Below are 18,146 nucleotides of genomic sequence, written 5' to 3'. Positions count from 1 at the left end.
GACCCTATAGTTCAATCCAGAACGGGATCTTGGATGGAAAGCTATCAGACCCATTTCTGCAGAATGACCATCCACTGGTCAAAATGGTAAGGCCTATTGTCGAGCACTTTTTGCATATCTTCTTCATAGTCAAATCTGAACTGAAAGACGCCTCGTCCCAGATCTGAACCCACTGCTTTTCCTTTCAGAGTCCACCGGTTTGCTAAAAAAGGAAATAAGGACCAGAGTCGTTGCACTGATGGGTTAGTGAGGCGGCCCAGGAGGGTAAGGGAGTTTTCTTTGATTAGTGCAGAGGTATCTAGTTCTGGGGCTCAGATTCTTCTTCGCAGTGGAGGGGAAAACCCAGAGGCTAGCTCTTTCCCTTTAAGGTGGTAAGGGATTCGTTTTTCCATGGTATCAAGACGGTTTGGAAGGGACTTAGTATATGAGGTTGGTTGTGATATAGGTATAGTTTAAGACCAGAGTTTGCAGGGTTCAAAAGTATCAAAGGTTTAACAGGGTGAACAGGTTAAAAGAGTGACAGTAGAGTAACACGTACCAGAGGAGGGAGAAGGCTTCTCCAGCAGCGTTTAAGTTTCCGGCTAGTCAAACACGGACGTGGAGGAGAAGGTAACAGGAGGTACCGGGGAGGGGAAACTTGTCGGAGTTCCTACACAGACCGTTAGATAAAGGGAGCGACATGTGAAGGACTAGCGGTTATTACTTCTATTTGTAAGAAGGAGTTGGTGAGATCCGGTTTTTCGAAAAACTCATTCTGTTTTGATTCCTCGGGTCTCGTGCCTAAGTACTACTTGTCTAGTATTACAAAATGACGCACACAAATACATGTTTAGGTGCTGCCCAAGATTATCGTCACGTGCAACTCTTCACGGTGGATTCATCACACTTCTATAACTTAATACCACCACACATTAACCCATGGGAATGGGATTCAAAAGCAAATCAAACATCAAGGAATAATAGTATAACAACACTGCGTTTAGATTGGATACAGTAATTATCAAATCTCCATTTCATTTATTGAAGAGAAACCATAACGCAGTTGATTTATAGAGAGACTAGTGGAAAAATGCACGCCTACACAACCGTAGAATTATGTCTCTTTATGGATGTCGTTCAAAAGAGATCTTAGTTTAGCAAACTTCTTTGGCGGCTGCAACAACTGCATCAACTGTGAGCCCAAATTTCTTGTACAGCACATCGGCTGGTGCACTTGCTCCAAAACGAGTTTTAGATGGGAGAGTCAAACCAACTCTAATTCACTCTCTCCCTTTACTAATTACTCCTAATTACTGTATGATTTTTTATCTTCTTCCCTAATCGCACTAATTTAGCCTTACTAACTTTGCTTTTATTATTTTACTTTGAAATATGAATCAAATCTGATGTTTTCGAACAAAAGAGTATGTGTCCCTATGTCCCATAAGAATTTGATTCATGTTCCGAACGAAAGAGTATGTGTATTCCCTATGTCCCATCAGAGTGGAATTATATATGTAGTAGATAAAATGAAAACGATTGGCCACAGCCCACAACCAAAACCCTCAATCAATACTGACTGCCAGAATATTAGATCCTACATTGATTCCATTCAGTTGGAGAACGGGCTGAGCTTGGGTCGCATCATAGTTGCTGAGCTTGTAGACCTGTAACAGAAAGCAGGCCAAAATGGTCAAATTTTGAAGATGAAAGGGCATATTCTCCACTGGTAGTAACAAAATCTAGACCAGCAAAGATGTTAATGAGTAAAAGGAGCTGAATCACCAGTTCTAAACATATCTGAATGCCAATAACCACACAATGAGTTACGTTCTTTTTTGCCTGTGCTTAGAAAAGACAATTCAACCAAAGAACTATTTTATGCATGAACCAATGCCATTAATAGTTACTTTAAAAAGAAAAAAAGTATTTGACTGTTGCAAATCACCTAGGTATAACATAACGCATCGATTCTCTAGTACTGACCAGTTCATTCAAGATTGCAAATCTAGAGAATAACTTAAGGTTAAGCAGCTAATAAAATAAGACCACTGAAAATCTAACTAACCTAGCTACGACAAAACATAATCCACCAGAATACACCATTTTGCACAGAATGCTATGCCATCAAGATTTTAAAACCACACAAATTCCTACTTGGCCAGTGTGGGAAATTATCAGAAAGATAGTACGAAAAAGGCAAACATAATCAAAGACAACATACAGAAGAATATCTTACTAGTCAACTAGCAAGTCAAAATGGTCAAATTTGCCGCAAAATATACATACCTATGATATCCATCAACATCAATGCCAAAGGTCTTAAGGAGTACTCTTTCACCAACTTGTTCACATTCTTGAAGTTGCTTCTTCCTCTTTTCATCATTTTCTTTCAAAACAATAAGATCATCAACTGCACATATCCTACTTTGATTCCATTCAGTTGGAGAGCGCGCTGAGCTTATGTCACAATTGTCAAAACCAGAACCAGCTGTCTGCCTCAGCTCCGAGAACTCACCCTGACTCTCTGCAGTGGCACAATCCGAGGCATAGAGGCATTCATTTCCCAATTTCTGAAAATGGAACCACACGTTTGGATTCAATTAAGAAGCGAATGCACATTTTCGGGGAAAAAACAATAGAAAAGTTATATTACAATGCTATCAGGATCAATTAGAAGTGCATCGAGCCGAGAACATAAACCATCCGCCCTTGTGCGCCTGCATTCATGAACAATAATAGTTATCAAAACAGAAACAATAAATTTTGAAGCGCAAGTATAAGGGAAATATCAATGGATGGAAGTATATTACTTCCGAAGCAGGTCTTCATAATTCAGATCGACCTAATCATATGTAAAAGTGGTATTTAGTTGCTATAAACATGAACAATATTGGAACTGGAGTAAGTGCAAAATCAGATATTTACAAACCTTAAAAACTCTATTCTTTTCTACCTCTCCTGGATCCTCTTGTATTCCTGGTGGAGAGGAACCTCTTTTCGCGTCTACAGAGTAGAAACCAGATAGCTAATATTGTGGCTCTATAAAACAGCCATTGTTTTCTCCCCCGGTTTTTCGGGTCGCACCCGCAGTGATGAACATGACTTCAAGAGACACATAAATGTATCCATCAAAACCAAATCTTCTTCCGTTACTACTTTTGCACACAGCAATCATTTCTCCGTCTATAATAATGCAGTCAACCATAAGTACCGAATGTGGATCTCCACGTTTAGCGCCTTTCCTCAAGGCACCACGAAAAATCTCACGCCTATCCCAACCATCGTAAGTTACCATAGATGCAAAAACGAGACCGCGACCGGTTTTCAAACGAACTAATGCCTGCTCTAATGTATAGTAGTGAAATACGTCCTCTATGTGAATCAGTTCTTCATCCTGAGCTATTGGCCGACTCTCACTGCAAACAAAGCTCTGGCGGCCAGGTCTTTCTCTCGGGATTCCATGCAGCTTAATGTACGATGCTCCAAATGTAAAATCACCACCATAGCAGCGATGCCCATTGTCTTCAGGTAAAATAGTTCTTCCAAATTTAGCTGGATATACACGTTCACACAAGTAGTGTGTACACAGAGGCGTAAATTTCTTGTCCAAGCCTTGCAGTACTCTTGAAGCACTAATTGAATCACATAAAGTATACGTCCAACAAGTTTGATGGCGCTCCTGATCGCGAACATATCCTCTCGCATGTTCAAACTTAGTCCTAATTTCAGGTGAAAGAGTATAGTGTTCTGGTAGACCTCCCGTCCGCCAAACCACATCCATTACCCCGTAAGAATCAGACAGGCGCAAAAAACTCACTGGCTTCGTTTCCAATACAAGTTTAAACCTTGCGTCACCCAAAACTATTTTTGCGCACTCACTGGTGATAGTTGTTGTCACCTCCTCATTCAGACTCGATAACAAATCAGCTGGTAGCTTATGTTTTATCGCAGACCTGCTCGGGACTACCATATGACTTTCATCTGGAGGGTTTGCATTATCATAATCCTCGTCCGAAATATATTCGTCCAATGGTTCTTCCTCATTATCCAATGGTTCTTCCTCATTAGCATATTCTGCTGCAACCGTGATTAGGCGTGCAATATTACTCTCAACTTGGAAAGAATTTTCATCCAAACTCAGAGAATCAACATCTTCTGTGTGAAGATACATGTTTTCCCTCTCAGTAATAGGTTCAATGATATTCTCCATTACCTACAATAAGACCAATAGGCAGCACATGCGCTCTGAGTGGAAGAGATAAGATGACGAGGTTTCAGAACAAAAAATTTGGATCACAATTAGACCCGACAATTAGCTTATAAAGCTCAACTGAAAGCTTACAGTTACAAACATAAAACAAAAAAACAAAAAGTAGAGATATCTTACAGGTCCAGGAGATGCAGTTTTAAAAAACTGCGCAGCTGATTCAAATGCTTCAGAATTTTGCATTGATTGCCTGATGACAATGGCAACTGATTCGACATTACGCTCGATAAAAGGATGCTTTGACTTCAACATCTGACGCAATTTGCCAACACTAACAGGCATCTCCTTGGCTATTATGATAGAAAACACTAGGCCAGGTTAGGAGTTTCCGAAACAATTCACTCAGTGGCAGATGGTAGAATTGAACTCTTGCCTATATACCTATTTCAAGGAGAATTTTGTTTGGCAATACGTAACCAGAGCCCTCTCCCTCCACATGTGCAATGCTATCCCGCCATTCACAAAGCCCCTATCAGGCAAAAAATTTAAAGTGAGCTCAATAAGTATAAGAAAAAGCGGAGTAAGGATGCATATTACACCAGACAAGAAAATCGTACCGCAACAATGGCAAGTTGAGTTGCCTTGAAACCCGCTGCCTGAAGCCTGATAAAAACAAAATTGGTGTTTATGTAATTTAGCTTAAGAGAAGTCTCTATTTTATGAAGTATTCTTACCCACTGAATCAACAAAATGATTATCGAGTTTCGTCAACAAGCATATACACGTTGTCAACTGAAACAAAACTAAAGTATGTAGATTCTCTCAAGGAAATATAACATACCCAAAAACATGACGATATGAATTCTCGGTCAATAGCTCTTTCATATATAGTTGTGTGCAGACATCATAACTGCGCTTGTACACCTGTAAGAGACAGCACGTCAAACTGGTCAAATTTTGAAGACGACAAAAGGGCATATTATATTCTTCATGGGGGCTATACATCCACTGATAGTAACAAAATCTAGACAAGCAAAGATGTTAATGAGTGAACGGAGCTAAATCACCAATTCTAAACGTATCTGAATGCCAATAACCACAAAAGACAAGAGCTATTCTATGCATGAACGAATGCCATCAATAGTTACTCTAAGAAAAAAAATGTATTAAGAGTGTCGCAAACCTAGCAAATCACATAGGTACAACATAAGCCACCGATTCTCTAGTACTGACCAGTTCATCAAATATTGCAAACCTAGAGAATCACTTAAGGTTAGGCAGCTAAGAAAATAAGACCACTGAAAATCTAATTAACCTACAACAAAACATAATCCACCAGAATACACCCAACACACTTGGCCACAAATCATTTCCCAGAAACAATGTTATGCCATCAAGATTTTTAAGCCACACAAATTCCTACTTGACCAGTGTGGGAAATTAACAGAAAGATTACGAAAAAAGCAGACACAGTCAAACACAACTATACATGTATTGTGCAAATACCAACATACAGAAGAAAATTTTACTTGTCAGCATAATTTAATGATGACTACCTCAAGCAGAGGAGAGTCAGTATGCTTTTCATCCTTTCCCATTCTTTGCAGTTCTATTCTGATTACATCATATATGTACAAAAGATAGTGGGCATCTTCACATGCATATCTGCAATGAAATCCAAGAAATGAGAGTACTTCAAGTCCACATATGCCAGAAGAGTAGTGAAAGGACACGGGACAGAGAGCATTGAAATATAAAAATCAAATAAAAAATCCAGATAGGACTAGTACTCACTCTTTCTTTGCGGTAACTCCACAAAAATGCTGCAGAAGAAACTCCAGGCCATTTATCTCCAAATTTAGCACCCTTGAGGCCTGAAAGAATCAAAATGTGAACCAAAACCTTCCTACTTGAGGGGAAAATATTTGCCATCATTTTTTCCGGGCATAGAGAAAAAGGAAAGGAAGAAAGCGGGATACTCAATTCAAGTTGCCATAATTCTTACTCAATGTAGCAAAAGGTGAATATTATGGCAAATGGATCTCCTATGTTTTATAGGAAATATCACGGAAAAAAAAAAAAAGATAGCTGAAACAAAAGCAAACCTGTGCAGTGTCAAAGAGATTGCAGACATATATTCCGAAGTCCCGTTGAAGCCAAAAAATATATCGATCAGCTCCATGCATTACCTAATTGAATGAACAGGTTTCAGAGTACAGGAGATATGTTTAAGACCTTTCTATAAAGGAGATTAATGTATCCGGAGGGGAAAAAAAAAAACCTTTTTCTTATGAGGGTCTTTAAATATCTCCCTTAGGTAAGGACCAATGTGAACACGAAGCTTGAATGTATCAACTATATAATCCTCTGTTCTTGTGGAAATTTGCATCAAGCTTGTAAATCCTAGAGAAGATCGATACTGATTATGCTCCTGAACAACCTAAACAGAGCAAAACAAAACAAGTGTAAGAGAAGGGTAGAGGCATCAGCCTTGGAAAATAGCAGTTTGAACTGTTTTGGGCGTATCTAATTAGTATTATCACCTTGGTGGTTAAGTATTGTTTTCAAGAAAGTAGGTATGAGTGAATGAACAAGTAAAAATGAGAAAAACATAATAATGACAGAATTATCAGAATTCCAAAAGACGTTGGTTTCAAAGAATTAATGCACTGCACAATGGACTGGGAAAAACAATTAGAAAAGAAATTTACCGCAAACTCGTCAACACAATGCAGTTTAGCAACTAGTGCTTTCAGATCTTGAAGTTCCTTGACAAACTTGAATGGAGTTTCTTGTAAGGGAAGGGGCTTAACAGGTTCAAACTAGATTACATCTTTGCCAAGGAAGTCAAACATCGAAAGTTTCTCCTGCATAGGGTTATAAAGTAACATATTAAAAGAGAAGAGAGATGCAAAGAAAAGGCCAAAAAAAAAAATAGAGAAAAAAACCAAAGAAAGTGAAGAGCACATATGTATATTTCCAAGCCATCTTTTCATCAAGAAAACACCGTAAGCTTGCAGAATCTGGAGTCCTAATGAGGCAGTTAAGAGTGAGGGTGATGCTAGTATACTTCAATCCACATTTGATACGGAATTATCTTATTTCTACATTACATTGGAAACATTCTGCCTTAAAATTGGCAGTTGCTGGGGTTGATTGTCAAGTGAAAAAAAAGAAAAGAAAAGAAAATCTTCTTCAAGGCCATCGCACAAAGTCAAAAAAAAATCTGAAAATGCAGAACACTAACCAATGGATGCACAAACCGCTGACCATCCTCACTCCACTCCAACCAGTCATGGTCAAAAGGTTGATTCGCACTGTTCACCAATATGCCATACTCCTCCTCTTGAGGATTCTCTATGGTTGGTACATGTATAGGATGAACGTTCGCCACTTACCGGATAAGTTCTTATCCCGCTCAGCCCCTTAACATCAGTAATGGAACCCCCGGTCATGTTCCCAGCAGAACAGCGAGCAATTACACTACCAACCGGTGTTTTCATCTTCCCACGGACCTTCTGAAACTCATTTCCCAGGATAAGCCAGAGGACGACGACCAATTTCATCCTCTTTCATCCGAAATTTATCAAACTCATCCACCGAAACATCGAATCTCTCGTGAAATTCATCATTCCGGTCCACCGCATTAACATCGCCAAGAAACTTCATCGATTCCCCCCAAACCTGCTCGGGATCACCGATCGTCTCAAGAACTGGCTGCGAGCTTCCAGCTATGTCATCGATGGGGCGCTTTAGGTTGTAGGGAAAATCTAAATGTCTACTCGCCGGAATCACACGAGAAGACGATGATAGTTCTGAGAGTGACGGTGATTTTTCGACGTACTCCATGTTACGATCGCTCATTCTCGGCTCGATCGATCGAGAGAGAGAGAGAGAGAGAGAGATCAGAAATTAGTGTGTGTCTTGGCTTTTGGTAAGGGTTTTAAGAAAGGGTTTTTTTTTTTTTCTCTTCTTCTTCTCAAATTTGTTTCTCTTTTATATAAAGGCTAATGACTCAGTAATGAGCATATTACAGTATTGGATGATCCAACGAAGACAGATAATCCTCTTTTCATTTTACTTTTATTTATTTTTTTGAATATTATGTAAAACTTATTCGAAAAACCCGTGTTCAACTTGTTAACCAAGCTATCTTACTAACTTGTTAACCAAGCTATTTTTTCAAAAGAGAAAATTTAAGAGCTTCGTCTCCTTGTCTAACGTCATGCAAGCATTAGATGAATGAGTCGAGAGGGTCGACCCCTCGTACGTGTTCTTATTCTAATATTATCTTTGGAGTTAATGGAAACAAAGCAGAGAGTGTTGAGAAACTCAAACGACAGCTGGCCGGTGCTGTCACATATAATTGAGTTTAGAATTAGATCGTGATTAAAACGCGCAAACTTATAAACCTTGTCACACTTTGAGCACGCAGACACGAACATTTGAAGGGCTGACGTGCACTGAATATCAGAGCTCCACTCTCTCCAACAAATCAAAGCATCCAATTCCTGAAAGCACAGGCAAGCCAAGGTAGATCCTAGCAGATGGAGTTTCTAATGTGTCCTTTTCTCCATAAGTAGCTGCTTGGATGATGAACTTAGTGGCTGTTTCATATGTCATTCTGCAGAATGGAGAAGTTGACTCTGCGATTCCTCCCGTACGGCTAAATGGACGGTATCTACCCGAAAAGGTCATGTAATCCGCGATGAGGTTCACGTGTCTGATACTTACAGATATACCACATGATTTGAAAACGTGGTTAATTTCCCTGAGTATGGTTTCTCTTGCTGCTTCAACCCCAAAAGTGCTAAGCATGTCCTGGATACTGTTGCTGTACACGTACCTGACGTCAAGCGTATCTTGGAATTGCCACAGAATTGGGAAATCAACTCCTGATGCGTAGAGCGCTGGTGAGGCTTCCTTTTCATCGTTGGAGATTTCTTTCCTCTCCTTCGGATTTTCTCCATAGTAGATCACTTGAGGATCACCACAATTAGCCACTGTGCATCGTTCGACCTTCCCAGAATTCTGAATGCAAACCTTCTGCGCTGTTTCCAGAGCAATCTGCATGTAAAATAAAAAAAAGTAAGATGAATGCACAGACCTACCTTTAACACGAGGGCTTTCCACACATCCAAGTCACCAGAGCAATAGCTTTAAGAATACGGGTACCTGAGAAAGTAAGATATGAGGCTCCTTTGTAGAAAACTTGAAATGGACCTCAAATGACTTTCCTTTGCCTTCCAAGAAGATATGTCTGTCTGTAGCAACTCTAACAAATTCCCGTCTCTTCTCTTTACTCCCTTCTTCAACAGCCTCGCTAACTTCTGCATTCTCATCCTCAGTATCCTCATCACTAATCGACGATGGTTCGTTCTTCTCATCTTCAGATTCTTCCTCATAATCCATCTCATCAACCTCTGTACCCTCGCCCTCGTCATCTTCACTCTGCTTTCCACTAACAGAATCATTGTTATACGTCTCATTTCCAGCTTCTGGTCGGGTGTCTTCCACAAAATCCTTTATGCCCCTGATTCTATGGAGCTTTTTCATGTGAACTTCTATGGCGTCTTCCAACTCCCTCAGAAACATAACCGCCATCGTCTTTTTCCAGTATTCTTCAGTGATATCAGTGTGCTTCGGATAATGCTCTGGCGTAGACACTACAAGCTTCACTCTTATAAAATTTGTTTGGATAGACGGACACTTCCATACTGTTTATTACATCTGCCACCGTAATCTTCCTCAACTTATCAGTAATATCATTTGCATCATCACTGCACAAATGACAGATCATTAAAAGTTAGGAACATGTTCACGTGACATACTTTCAAGATGTTCACAGCCACAGGCCAAAATTTTACACTTTTGTACTTTATATCATCACAAAACAAAAACAAAGAAAACCTAGCCTAATTTTTTTGATGAGAGAAGCTACCCATCAAGCATCGTCCTATTTTCTCAGTGTTATTAATGAAAGTAGCCGACGAGCCCCACGTAACTAATCCAACTTACTTTGTTTTACCCTTCAGCAACGGGCATGTCATTATTGGTGTCTTGATGTCTGCCGCAGCAGTCAACAATATCTCTCGTAAACGTGGAATTCCGAGTGTCTCATTCATTTCTCCACGTCCCGCAATATGGAAAGTATCCACCCTGTAAATCGACAGAGAAAAATATTTTATAAGAAAATATTTCATGAAGGATGCAAAAGCATACACAAACGCTGCAAGCATCCTCAAAAGTTTTAGCACCAACGTGATTCAGTCCGTAATTTGCAACTGTGGAAGGATTAGCAAGACCAGAGCATAAGAAAGGAAAATAACTCACGTCATCCGCGTTGATGGCTCTCCTACAGATTGGGCAGCAAGTACCCCTACAGGCTCCCCTGGCTGGGCGAGACTTGCAAAGAATTTCAACTTCACCAGCTTCAGTAGGTCTTCTTGTCTCACCAGTTTAGAAGCAATACGTTCGTTTATAGGCATTGCCTCTAGACACTTCTCAGCTCCCTTCTTATGAGTACTAGGCAGATCAGTGATATAACTACTGTGTCCATATAGCATGTCTTCACCGCATCTTTGGTGGATTATATCTTGATTCTGAACCATAATAAATATATATAACAGACATGTTTCCCAAGAGCAGATAAGGAGAAGGCTAAATTGTTCCAAAAAAAGGAATGCTTACTACTGCCAGTTCTTTGAACTTTCCAATGAAGCTAGACCGTAGAACATCCACACCATATCCACCATATTGAAACTGAATGATGGACCCATCAGCATCCCGGACAGTACAATCATACTCGACTTTTAGGCTCTCAACACTTTTTATCAAGCATCTTTGCAGATACCCACTACGTGATGACTTCACTGCATTATCAACTGACCTGCAAACCAGAGTGTTTTAAGTGTTTTCAAGGGCCATAACAAAGATAGACAAAACAGCTCATGCGGTGACCGACTCTTAACGGAAATATCATAGGGATTACAACAGAAGGCCTTCAACCAAATAAAAGTTCTACACAGAAGATAAATTTTGGAAAAACTACTCTTAAAAGTAAGAAACAGAGAATTTATATTAAAGAGCAAAATGACAATTGAGTTTAACAGAAAAGTACTAGTTACCTTTCGCGTCCAGCCATGCAATGGAAGTAATATTCTTGGGGGCGAAGACCACTAAGGAATCTGTCACTAATGAAACCCCCAGCTCTAGGGGACCAGTCCCATGGATGGAAACAAGGTAATGTCTTCCCGGAAACCATTCGAGGAACTCTTTTTCCTTTTAAATCTTGTTGGCCAAGGTGTGAAGAGATTTGCTGGAAGTTAACCTGCTCCAAGTCAAATACATGAGAAAGAAACGATGGCTATAGATATGTAAATCTTTGCTAATTTTTTACAGTCTCCGCTAATTGTGTGGCTACAACACCATATGTTTAGAGCTGCCACCCAAGATCCAGTTTAACAATCTCCATTGAAAAGAACAAAAGTAAATATATCAGAATGATGAAAAGCTATCTGTCTTTTAGGAATACAACTTGTTAACCTCCTTCTCCAAACATTTAAAACTTTTAGTTTGGAAAACGTGGTTCACCATGTTGGCAAGCATGTGCAGATTAATGCAGTACATACTTTGCCGTGAAACATACCTATCTGTCCATCAATTTCAATGCCAAAGGTCTTACGGAGTACTCTTTCACCGACTCGTTCACATTCTTGAAGTTGCTTCTTCCTCTTTTCATCCATCTCTTTCAAAGAAATAAGATCATCAACTCCACAGGTGAAACCGTGAATCTGAAAGATGTTCGAACAATGATTCAGGATACAAAACTCTGTAATAAATAATAAATGATCAGCTTCATGAGAGAAAACCTGAAGAAAGACCGTTAAGAGACGACTTAAAGCGGAGAGCAGATTTCCTGCAGCATCTGAACCATAGAGCTCATGCACAGTGGAACCAACCCATAGTCCGCAAACTGAGCCTTGTCAATCACACCACAGACAAATTCATTCTTTTTTATGAGCAGTTTATCTTCATTAAGATCCTGTGTGCACGACTTGTCAATGTCTTGCTTCTTTTTGTTGAATTCTCCACTATCTAATTTTGCTTCTCTTGATCTACATTTAAAGAAATCAACTGGAAGTTTGGTTGCTTTTTCGACTGTGAATGGCGGGTGACCTTTGGTTATCTGATTTAACACTGCAGTGATGACCTAGTAGAGAAGCATAACCACAAAATTAGCTCATGTGAAGAGAGGCATAAAGCCTAAAGTTATTTAGTAACTGAAGCAACTACTCAGGAATCCGAATATACAGTGTGTATATAACCAAGGCGCATAGCCACATGTGGGGAAAACCAGCTTGGTCAGACACCAGCAAAATTATAAACAGATCAAAAATTAAACAGGAGTGACTATTATGATTACCTGCTTTCCGGTCCAAAGAGGCACTGGTTTCAAAATAGCAGGCGTGACTATCAATAGTTCTACATCAGAAGTTGATTCCGTGATTTTCTTGCCAGATCTTCCAGAAAAAGAACTGACTACAATGTCAGTCACGCCAGAACTGAAGAGAAGCTGATAAAATTCATCTTTTTTCAGAAATGTGTCCCTTTTAGTAAGCAAAACGGAACTGACAATATGATCCTGTTAATCAAGTAAGTGCAGCGTCGATGAATATCACTGGTAAACAACTCAATTCGTGTACAAGGATTTCAAGAAAGAGCTTGGGTAACCTGAATTAAAGCTCGAAGTGGACCACCATTAGAAGGTCTGGCATACTGGTTGTTGGAATTGACAATATGGTAAGCTTCAGCACGTGAAATCTCATCTTGTGGAAAATACAAGTTCATCTCAGCACCATCAAAATCTGTATTGTATGCACTGGAACAAAGGAAATTTTTACTTCAGTCTTGAGATTCAAGAAAATGAATGTGGAAGATCAACCAATACATGGAAGACAAGGTAGACAATGAAATCTGGGAGAGACGGAATTCTCTATATCAATGGAGTCTACCTGCAATTTGCGTAGTGGAGACGAAGTGTTTTCTCCCCTTTAAGAATGCGGACGATGTGCGCCATAATGCTAGGTTTATGTAATGTTGGCTGCCATGAAAAAAAAAAAATAAACAGTTAACACAGACAAAGGAATTACAGACCAAATGTACAATGCCCTTGATTATCACATTTGGGAAAACCAATTTCCACAACCTACAAGTCTCTTTCCAATATCGCCTAAATAGTTAAAGGCCTCACAAAACTTGAGAAACATTTTAGATAAGCAATATTAATAACATAAAACAGCTCCACCCACACCTGATGATTCACAAGGACGACGTCACCATCTTGCATAGGTCGACGGATAATTTCACCTCTAAAGTCGTTATCGATAGTTTTCCCAATTTCTGTAGTGGGTTTTTGTGCACACAATAATTTTCTTGCAAGTATTGTTCTTAATTTTCTGTCAAAGAGCGCCACACTACCATCTTTGTCTTGGTAAGTTTTTGCTCCCGGATGAATATCAGGACCATTATTGATAGCGCTCCTTAACTTTTCAACATTATGAGTACTTACCGCCTGCAGCAATACATTAACATCCATTACCAGCAAACAAACGTAAAGTTACACCATCAGCACACAGTAACGAAAAAAGTGGACATGACGCAAAATCTAGTAGGAAACCAACATTACAAAGAGGGTTTGTTGCCACTTGCCAAGATTACTGGTCAAAAATTTAGGTAAGCATTTATGTGTCAGATGACAAGTGCAAAACTTGAGAAACATTTAAAATATTGATATGTGAACCATACCTCTGGATATGTCAATTTCATAGCAATGCTAAGAGGAATGCCAATTTCATTGACAGCGATATAAGGATCTGGAGATAGAGTAGATCTGCAAGCATCATTCACTCTCTTTCCAATCATATTTTGCAGAAGTAGACCCTCTTTCTTCTCCAGCAATTGACAAATTCCAAAACCCTCTTTATGGCTTTGAACTGTTAAGGAAATCAGACATAACAGTCAGTCTACACCAATACAAGAAAGCTAGATAGACAGATGGGGCAGCCAGTTGCCACTTATAGGTAGAAAAGAAAAAGAAAAAAAAGAGAGAGAGGAAACTCATAGAAATGGATGCACCTCAAACAAGTGTATGCGCTAGAAGCTAACCTGTGGCAGTGTTGCAATCGAACAGGACATTGACTGATTTTTGAAGATTCATCCATCTGTAAATTATCTTGGATGGGTCTAATCTCTTAGTAAGGGCATTCCCGAGGTCCATACTATATTGTAAAACTGCATGTAGCCTTAAGGTTTGAGGATGTTGATTAACCTGTAAGAAACAAAATTATAAGAGACTTCTGGACGGACATACAGGAGTTAGTGGGAACAACCATCAGACAATTGAGAGAAGAAAAGTGACCCACGGAGGCAATTCCAACAGTTATTAAAATGAACATGAGCTCCAAAAATAAGCTAGGAAAATACAAGAGTCATTAGTAAGGAACTACTTACGCTATCGCCTTCTTCTGTTTGAGGTCTGAAAATATTTAGGAGGGACGAGAACACGCTCCAAAAGAACATAGAGTGACCATTTTTTTCAGATCCACTCTGGCAAAGATCACCAAAGAAGGAGCAAAACTCATACTCATTTTTCCACAGATTCTTTAACAGTTCTTTCACCTAAAAAGGAATAACATGATATCAAGAAATTCTGAACGTGGAAAATTTTGGTCACACCTAATAATGAAGTTAAACCAAATCAGAGAAACGCAAACCTTAAGGGGCGAAAGGTCTCTACTATCCTTCTGCTCTAATAGCTCTTCACATATTTTGAAATTTATTTCTCTTTCCTGAATAGTACCATCTGCCTGTTTAAAAGGATGACACTGATATCAAGGAGCATAACATAGAAAGATTACAAAGCAGATAAAAAACAAAAAATGCAAGTGTGGTGGTGGAAACGGGAATTCTCATTAATGCATTCCATAATACAATTAATTACTTGGGAAGAAGAAATTTTTTATACAAAAATATCCAACAACTTTCACAAGGACATACCACGCAAATCCATCCGAACATAAGCTTCTCTAGTTTAGGACTTGCTGCTTTGCAATTCTTACAGTTCTTTGATTTCGACCTCAAAAATTTATTCAGGACATGAGTCGCTTGAGCAAACTGAAGAGAGGTCCATCTCTGGTTTCCCATGTCAGAATCTTCGCACTCTTTTGATGGATCAAGGGCCAAAGAATCCAAGTGCTTAGCGGCAAGTATATCTTCAAATTCTTTTGATGGATCAATGGGTAAAGAACCCAACTGCTTAGCGGCAACAATATCACCTTTGATAATTAGTTTCAACTGAGAAACACATCTTTCAACCTTAAATGGAAAGAAGAAGAAAGAGAAAGGAAACATGAAGCAAATTAGGAAAGTGTTGAATCAGAAACAAATCTATCAAACTCATCATATAAATCTTTACCTTTTTCCTTTTTGCCATAAAGTGATGACAGGAGAAACAGGTCACCTCCAAAAAACTGTAAAGAAGATTGAACATCAAAGGATGGTAAACAGGATAGACAAACTTGATATGCCCATAATGTCCTGGACAACGATGTCCCTCCAAATAACCACAATGACTACAACTGCATTAAGAGCGAAAGGAAAGCTTAGATTAGGCAAATGATGTGTCTGTATTTTATAGGTTTTAACCATAGTTTTTAGGTTTGTTTTGAGTCTTTTATTGAGTCAAAGTGTGCTTATAGAGTCTTTTTAGTCTTTTATGAGTTTGTACAGGTTCTAGGTTGCTTTTGAAGGAAACTGAGTGTTTTGGGGATGAAAACAAGCATCTGGAGTCATTTTGGTGAAGACTGATCGGACTAGCAAGCAGATGGAGCGAACACAGAAAAAGCATCCTGGATCGGTTGATCCACATTCGGATCGACCGATCCCGAGCCCGATGCAATCTTTCCTTTTTCGTTTCAAACCGACTTTTTAGGGTTTTATTTTATTATTTAAGCACGGAGCTCGACCCCTAGAAAGAAAACTTTTACTCTACGCCGTTTTTGAGCACTTTTAAGCCTGGGAGAAGATCTCTTATCCTTTCTAACCCTTTGGAGAAGAATTCTGAACCCTTTTTACTTCTTTGGCAATTCAAACATGTTTTCTTCATCTTTGATTTGTTGTATCTGTTTCTCCATGTCTAAGTAGTTTATCTATTGGGTTTCGGGTTTCAAAGGGGGTTTTATGATTTTCTAACTTAGGTTGTTAGATTTGGGATTGATCTATTGTGTTCTTCACCTATTGTTGTTCTTATTGCTTAAACTAGATTAGCTACCTAGTTTATGATCTTAGGTTAAATTCATCTAGGCATCAAAAGTGTTGTTGAATTACTTGAAAGAACATAGGTGAGCAAGGTGATCCTTAGCCAACGACAATTGAAGTTGAGGCACCTTGTGAACATAATCAAACTTGAACTTATTGCTTGCTAGGATTGTTTAGATTCAAACGACGGTTTAGAGATTTATCAATTCCTTGCATAGAAAACTAATGCTGCGACAGTAGGTTAGTTTTACATTCGGGATTTGAGTTCAAGAATGGTGTCTAATGCTTTCCCAATTTATCATCTGAATAAGTGATCATAGCTCCTAACTGATTCCCTACGCCCAATACCTTCACTTGATTTACAAACTTTCATTTAAATTCTGCCTTTGATTGGTTACTTGAAACACAATCTTTCTTATTGCTTTAGCTATACTTGATCTTTATAGTTTCATAGTGCATCGCTTGGTCTCTGTGGATTCGACCCTAAAGTGCTACGACGACACCACTAGATCGTGGTTGAGTGTGCTTTGGGTTATTGATTTAACTCTAGATCAGCAAACAAAACCAAAAAAATAACATACAGAAAAGAGAATCCACGGGGGACAGCAAACAACATGATCAAAAGATCAATAGCCAATTCCAACAGAAATGGTGTATTATCCCTAGCCAAAACTCTATCATCCCTATCCAAGAAAAAGAAGAAGTTACAATTGGAATCAACATTTCCAAGCCGAGAGGAGAAATCTTAAAGAACGTCTTTATAAAAAAAAAGTTCATAAACAGGCGAGTTCTACAGAGCTTAAAAACGACCAACCAAGTAGGGTATGAAGATTTTTTTTTTTTGTGAGATCATTCTTCGTAATGAGTATATGATTAAAAGAAAATTGAAGAAGACTTACAGATGCTTTATGGTTGGAGGACCCAGTACCAAAGCATTGAGACTACCCCGTCTATGAGGCCTCCTCTTAGAGCCTAAATGGAGATTGTCAAATTTCAGTACACTAAGCTTTCGAACATCTTCATCGGTCATGAAACTGAATCTAACAGATTCGACCACCTGGGAACATTCCTGGAAAACAAAACCCCGAGAACTTCTTAAGCGAGAGAACCAAAAAACACCACGGAAAACAATTAAAGAGCCTCTAAAACTCGAGCAAACCTGAATTTCACTGTCCATTTTCGCTTCTGAGGGTGTGTAGTAAACTGTGCGACTGAGTTCAGATTTCTTCGATTAGGGTTTCTCAATCGCCCTTTGCTTTTATATTGTTTCTCCGTGTGTTAATCGCCCTCTGCTTTGTCTAATCATGCAGTTAATTCCTTAAACAGAATTATGTTATTTCTTCTTTTATCTAACACTCTGCTTCGTCTAGTCCATGAACAAAAATCTTGTATATGTCGAAAATACCCCTCAAACCTTCTTGTGTCAAAATGGCGGGAAAGAAGAAGTGGGCCCTTTTTTTTTTTTTTGGACAAAGGTTTGTGAATGGCATACGGTTGTAAATATTACAGATAATAACTTCAAGTGTTAATGTTTATTCAAATGGTGAATGTTTAAATTATATAAATCTTATGAATAAAAGGTTATTTTGCCAGATATACTTCCGAATTAATAATAGGGGATGATTTGGGCTAATGAAGT

The 18,146-nt window shown here is 38.9% G+C and overlaps 2 pseudogenes; both read right to left on the bottom strand.

Moving 5' to 3' along the window:
• On the bottom strand, positions 1,592–8,038 carry LOC104738580 (annotated as a pseudogene).
• On the bottom strand, positions 8,469–11,934 carry LOC104738579 (annotated as a pseudogene).

The sequence above is a fragment of the Camelina sativa genome, chromosome 13 (assembly GCF_000633955.1).
Source record: "Camelina sativa cultivar DH55 chromosome 13, Cs, whole genome shotgun sequence".
NCBI classification, from domain to species: Eukaryota; Viridiplantae; Streptophyta; class Magnoliopsida; order Brassicales; family Brassicaceae; genus Camelina; species Camelina sativa.
This window is presented reverse-complemented; position numbering and strand designations above follow the sequence as displayed.